The sequence below is a fragment of the Arvicanthis niloticus genome, chromosome 8 (assembly GCF_011762505.2).
Source record: "Arvicanthis niloticus isolate mArvNil1 chromosome 8, mArvNil1.pat.X, whole genome shotgun sequence".
In the NCBI taxonomy this organism is placed as follows: Eukaryota; Metazoa; Chordata; class Mammalia; order Rodentia; family Muridae; genus Arvicanthis; species Arvicanthis niloticus.
Window position 1 is genome coordinate 40,385,515 of NC_047665.1, and position 7,222 is coordinate 40,392,736.

A 7,222-nucleotide genomic window follows, 5' to 3' on the forward strand; every position below is an offset into this window, starting at 1 on the left:
ATTGTTCTCTGAGATATATTTACTGAAGTCCTCAGGTTAATGAAATTTGTGATGGTGCTGTATACATCACTTGACTTTGTCTCCCAGGTTCAGGCTGGAGTCATTATCAAGGCAATCTCCAGTCAGTTATTTATCATGTGACATTCAGCATCTGTCTGACACAGCAGGCTTTGTATCATCTGAATACTTCTGGCACAAGTGAGTTCTGATGAAAGACAGTTTTTACAGCAGTGATCATTCCTCTTGTGGGGATTAGGCTCTTCATTGTTTTACTGAACAATCTAACCTTACTTTTCCTGATGTCCTTAACCTTACATTTAACTGATGTCCACAATGCTATGAACTAGAAAGTATACTCTGAGAGACTGCTGAACTCCTTACACCAGCAGGCCTCTGATTTTACACATTGCTGGAACTCTGGTTGAAGGTTTGGCCTCTCTTCTAGAACTCAGATATTCTCTCCTCCCTGTGCTGGTTAGCACAGGACAAGTTTGGACCCACCTCATGAAGCCATCCCAGTCTTCTCATGAGTGTGGCAGGCTTTACTTCTGACGCAGTAGTGAAGCAAAAACTCAGAACAAGGAGTGGAAACAGCAGCCCTACTGGCTCTGCAGCTACACCATTAATGCAGGACCACTCTGCTCTGCTCTTCTTCTTCTTCAGGACTGGCCAGGTCTTCATCTCATAATATATACATGATATCAGGCCTCTCTGGCAGGTTCTGAGGTATCGGCAGGCCAAGATGCTACCACAACCCAAGCACTCAGTCCAGCTGGAGGCTATGGTAACACAGCATGGTGCTACTTTCTCCCGGTGTACAACCTTAGGTGGGTTTGAGGTCTCACAACTGTTTAGTCTTTGTACACTCAGCACAGGTAGACCTTTCTATTGTGTATTTGTCTACAGACCACTTCCATCCCACTTGGAACTCTGAAAGGAGTCTGAAGCCTGCATGGAGTTGCTGAAGGGAGTTTTGTATTGTTTCAGATAGCCAGCTCATTTTCTTGCACTCTGTCTCTACATTTTCAACCTTGGGCAGATGGAGGATATAACACAATACTAGGGCATCTGTACAAATTGAGCTTTGGATTCTTCATCTGAAATACACAAGAAATTTGTCAGCTGTTCCCCATCCAGAGAAAGGCAAAGATGATACAAAAGAAGTTACGATAAGCCTGAGCAGACTCTTGGAATCAGGAAAAATCAGGAGGTACGCATAACTACTTTAGGCGAAATGCTCATACAAATTAAAGTCTTTTTTTTTTTTAAAACACACATACAAATAGTTTATTAGGTAAAGACATTTGCTACATGAGTTCAATCCTCAGATCTTACAAAGTAGAAGGAGAGAACCAACTTCTAAATGCACTAGAGTTTCCTCACAAGAGGCATCACAATGTGTCAGTTAACATTAGTGACAAAAATTCAGACTCACCAACATATGTCCACATCACATTAAAGACTGAGACTTCCTTTTGGATTACGTTTGACCAAGAGTAAGCACAAATTTGAATACTGTACTTCTCACTCTATGTTTTCCACTTCTCCATAGTGTATCTGTATACTGTGACTATGTATGTATCCTGGCCTATCTGTAATCTGTTGTATGCGTCTGAATCTGTGCCCACCTGAATGTTGTCTTGTCTTCTAGATCTCTCCCTAACAAAAGGGCATTGCTCTGTATTTATTGAACAGATCAGAAAACGTCATATGGGGGAAGGAATGAAAAATACTTTACAGAAATCATTAATGGAGTTTTACAAGGTATTATACTTTATTGACTCCAATTAACCCTGAAGCACTCAGAGAAGCAAATACAACTGCCATCAAGAAATATCCATGGTTTTATCAGCATTTGTAGCAGGTATTTATTTTATAAACTTGCTTTTGTCTTGCTTTCTGTTTTCAAAACATGGTTATCATAACACACAGAGACACATATATTGTCTTCTGAGTCAGAGTCATGAAAAAGTACGTGTCTTTAGATTAAAGCCATGCATTAGCTAAAAGGTCTAAAAGTTGATAACATGGAAAATCCAAAGCAACTGGGGTTAGTTTTTACATTGTCTTCTTAGAGACAGATTAAAAAGGCTGAATACACAGCAGGCTATCAGTCTCAAGTGACCACAAAGTGTATTAACACAGCCGTGACTTTCAAACACCAAATGCCAAAAGTTCCAGTCTTTTTAATATAAGAGACATTTTAATAATAATCTATTATTAAAAAAGAAAGTTGTCTTCTGACCTCCACATGTTCACCCACACTCACACACATACAGGTTAAATAAAAACTCAGACTATCAACCAACTCTTAAAAAAGTTGAAGATGGGGCTGAGGAACCATCTCAGCAGTGACTAGTACTCAATGCTTTTGCAGAGCACTTGGGTTTAGTTTAGAACCCATGCTAGGTGGCTCACAACTACTTCTAACTTCAGTCCCAGGGGATCTGGTTCCCTCTTTTGGCTTCAGAAACCCACTTGTAAGTGCATGGTGCACATCCACCTAGGCACACATGTATATAACCAAATAATTAAAACTTAAAAATTTTTTGAAAATGTATCTTCCAGTATCAAACCTTCAGCCAAGATTTAATTCTTTATATAAAAATAAGCAAACACATCTCATCAGTTCCAAATTTCCTGTTTTTATTTTAAAAAATATTAAAATGATTACTGTGTATATGCATAATGTATATGTATGAGCGTGTGCACTACAGCATGCATGTGAGGTCAGAGGACAACGTTGTGGGGTCAGTGCTCTCCGTCAACCTTGCTGGCAAGCACCTTTTACTGGCTGAGCCACCTTGCTGCCCCCACCCTGCTTTCATTTTAGTAATAGTAAAATCATATGTATACGTGCTTTGATCTTATATGGTTTTTTTTAGATAAGGTGAGAATGTTGCCCAGGCTGATCCTGCACTCACAGACGTCAGCCTTCTGAGTGCAGAGACTATAGGCACCCACCACATGCACAGCATGGGATCCCACTCTAATGCTGACTTTGTCTAAATCTCTCTGGAGTTTTAAAAAAAATTACTTTTGACTCCTGAAAAATAATATAGATGTTTATATGTCTCTGGGTTCAAGGGTGTGAAATGAAAGTTTCCTGGAAAAGCCATACCTGTGTTGTCTCCCATTCTCCACATCTCCATTTTCCCAGCTCTTTGGTCCCTTTTTGCTTCAGCTGCCTCCAAAATCCCTGAACTCCCCAATTGTCAGGCTGCACTCATCACATCATTAAGAGAGACCATAGCAATGACTACCTGTGAAGTGAGTAACTCTTATCCCCAAAGCATTATGGCCATGTGTGTCTTACAGAAAAATACCCAACTTTATATTATTTTTTAAACTCACTCAATCTTTACAACGTGCATACAAATACTTATAGTTGTTCAATATTCAATATTAATTAAGAACAGCTTTTCTATTCAAATTTATTTCAGGATTTGGTTATTTTAAGGGAAATCATTTAAAGATGAACAAAAAAAATGAGAATAAGACAGCTGACTGGAAGATTCAGAAAAGATTCAAAAGACACAGATATCTGGTTCTTTGAAAACAATTCTTTCCAAAGCAAACAAGCAACAACAACAACAAAATTGTTAAGAACCAAACCCTGACAGGCGTTGGCATGGGGCTCTCCCTTCTCAGAGGAGGGGGATGTAGGAGAAGTGAAATGGGGGTGGGGAGAGGCCGTGATCAGGATGTAAAGTGAATAAATAAATTAACTAATGGAAAAAATTAGAACAGAATAGACCACTTGAAAATCTTATTTTCCAAGGTGGCCCCTTTTAGAGACTGTCAGGTCATATAAAATATTCAGAAATGAGCATAAACTGCACGGCAGGAGTTCAGAAAATTAGATAAATGCCGGCTATTCCTGGGAACTTGTGAAACCAGTTCCCATTTGCCAAAAGGAGTCATTTTCCCTATCTCCCGCAGAAGGCCCTAGGGCTACCTGTGGTGCTATCAGCATATCAAAGCCCATGCAGGCCTCCAGGCACCCTCAGCAGTGGCTGTTACAGGTTTCAAAGCTTGGGCTAGAATCCCGCCCTTCTCACCTCCTCCTCTACCCTAACCCATGGAGCTCACAGGCTTATCCTCTCCCAGCCACTCACACTTCCAATAATACATCATTATGCCCTCTCTGTGTTTTCTCTCTCTCTGGTTACTCTCCCTTCTCTCACAGATAGCCCTGGCCTTGTCCAGTCTGCTGGCTGTGTTCAGTCTAGTTCTTTCTCTGCTCTGGATTCTTGCAAATGCCTCTGGCTATTTCTCTCTCTCTCTCTCTCTCTCTCTCTCTCTCTCTCTCTCTCTCTCTCTCTCTCTGCTTTTCTCTAGTACCCTCTTAACTCCCCTCTCTATTCCCTGAATAAACTTTATTCTATACTATATGGTCATGAGGCTGGTCCCTCCATGGGGGAAAGAGATGCCCATGCTGAGGCACCATCTTCTCCACACCTCACCACACATCCACCAAAACATATCCCCTCCCTCTTTATCTTTTTATAAACACATCAGTTAAACTTTCAGGTAACTCTTTACCTAAGGTACTTAGATTTTCCCATGTCGGAGATGCAAAAGCTTAAGGACAGGAAGGCTGTCTACTTGTGTACTCTCAAGTGCTTAGTTCTAGCCCATGCAATGTGGCCCCAGAACCACAGTCTTCAGTAAGCCCTATTGAAAGCCACCAGAATTCATTTGAATGAACATGCACAATCCTTATCTTGTTCTTGCAACTGGGGGATGCCAAAAGATTCATGTTTGAGCTGTGTCACATTGGACTGGTTGGCTGCTGATTCCTCCTTGGCCTTCAAAAGCACCACATTTTCTGAGGGCATATCAGGTTGCCCATGCTTCTGATCGAGGGCCTGAGCTAATGATCAACGCTAGGGATTATGTGAAGACACATTTAAAAAAAAAAAAAAAAGTTATAAAAAGATGGTTCAATAGGACCAAAGTCTTATATCCCACCAAGAACAGAAAAAAGAGAACAAAAGTCAGCCAGTAAGGTATGGTAACTTTAAATCGGTCAACTTTTTTTTTTTTTTTTTTTTGGTTATTTTTTTTTATTTTTATTTTTTTTTACAATTTTTAAAAATATTTTATTTACATTTAAGATGCCATCCACTTTCCCCATTTCCCCTCCCTAGAAAACCCCTGTCCCATGCCCCCCTTTCCTTTTTGCTTTTATACAATTTTTTTAAAATGTTAATCAAAGGATTTATAAGTTTGGTAATGCTCAATCAGAAGCGTAACCCAATACCCAACCTAGATATAAAAACTATCTTTGACTGGTGGAGAAATAGGTCAACTTATTAGATACATCTCCCTTTAAACAGTGAAATCTAATACAGACCCATGGTACAGGCCTGAAATCTATTACATAGGAGGCTGAGTAAGAACTCAAATTCAAAGCAACCTAGAGAACGTCCTGAGACTTTGTCTTAAGATACAGAATTTCAAAAGGATGAGGACATAGTACAGCTGACATTCACGTGCTTATCGTGTACAAGGCTAGGGTTCAGTCCTCAGCACCAGAAAGAAAAAGGGGCTGAGGGTTGGGGGAGTCTAATTTCCCTGTCCTTGAGTGCTCATGGCTCATTTCTCTGAAAATATGACAGAAGTGACAGCTTGTAACTTCTGTATACCTAATTTTGAAAAAGCTTTGTAGCTTTTCCCTCTTGCTTTTTCTCTACTGGAGAAAACTAGCTGACATGCCATATGATAACAAGCGATCCCATTGCGATATCCTTATTATATGTAATTTACCTTGGTAAATTGCTAAGTGCTGTTTGTGCTCACTTAAAAAAAAGCTGGTTCTGGAGAAGGGCTTGGCTCCTCTACTTCAGGCCCAAGCACGTTTGTCTAGAAGTATCATTCAGAACCTTTTGTCTAGGGAAGGGTAGACTGCCCCATCCCTGGCCCTGAGGCAAGAGGAAAAGACAACAGATTGCTAAAGAATAAAGCCGCCATGTCCTTGGGAGCCTGGTTTGGTTCCTCACACACGTGTGGTAGCTCATAACTGCCCATAACTACAGTTCCAGGGGATGTAACACCCTTTTCTGAATTTTGTGGACAATTGGCATACACATGGGACACATAACTGCACGCAAAACACTTGTACACATAAAATAAAAATTTAAGAAACAAATATATGTAATTTTTTTTAAATGCCCGTGGTGAAGTCTCACCAGAGGAAGAAATTCTGCCTGTGACCTTCTTTGTTGACCAGAGGCTCCAATTGACTGTATGTGACTGCATGCCTTAGTCTTTTTTCATCTGCTCTGCTCTGATGTTCTAATCGTCTGATTGTGGCTTTGTTCTCGTCTGCTTGCTTATGTTTAATAATCTCACTCATTTTGAAACCAAAAGCATAGCCATGCTAGATCATTAGCCATGATGAATATAATTGGAAAAGTTGTCAGAATCTACAAAATGCCATTTCTGAGGAAACAGTCCAATGTTGCTGAGGAAATCCCCAGCTGGGAATACCTCCCCTTTTGCATGGTGGCCTGGGAACAAGCAAAGTGGGTGGTTTTCACGAGCAGTCAGTGGTCCAAGAAGCTCAAAGACTTAAGCTACATCATGTAGCTCAGGCTTTGCAAGTGGCTACAGGGAGAAATAATATGACCTTTTCAGCCAGGTGGGGAAACTATTGAGGAACAAAATTGAATAAAACAGTAAAAAGTTCAATTAGAAAAGGAGATTGTTAGCAAGTTAGCATTCCTTCTGGGCTCTTCCCAATAGTTACCTAGCAACAGCCAGGTAGGCCTAGCTTGCTATAGAAGGGACTGTTTGGCCTCTCTTAGCTCTCTCTGCCTCTTTTCCCTCTCTGACCTCTCTCTCTCTCTCTCTCTCTCTCTCTCTCTCTCTCTCTCTCTCTCTCTCTCTCTCTTTCCTTTCCTCTCCCTCCTCTCCCCCTCCCATGTGTTCCTGGACAGCCAGGCCAGTCTCTGTCTCTCTCTCTCTCTCTCTCTCTCTCTCTCTCTCTCTCTCTCTCTTCCTCTCTCTATCCTTCTGTGTCTCCCCCCCCCCCGTTCCCATGCCCCTAAATAAACTCTGTTCTATACAACACCCACCTTATGGCTGGCACCTCAGGGGGAAGGGATGCCTCAACATGGGATGTCCCCCCTACCACAGCATACCGTGCTCTACAAAACATATCCTTGACCCTTACAAAACATATCAGAGATGGTCTTCTTGTAGTCACGTTGCCAAG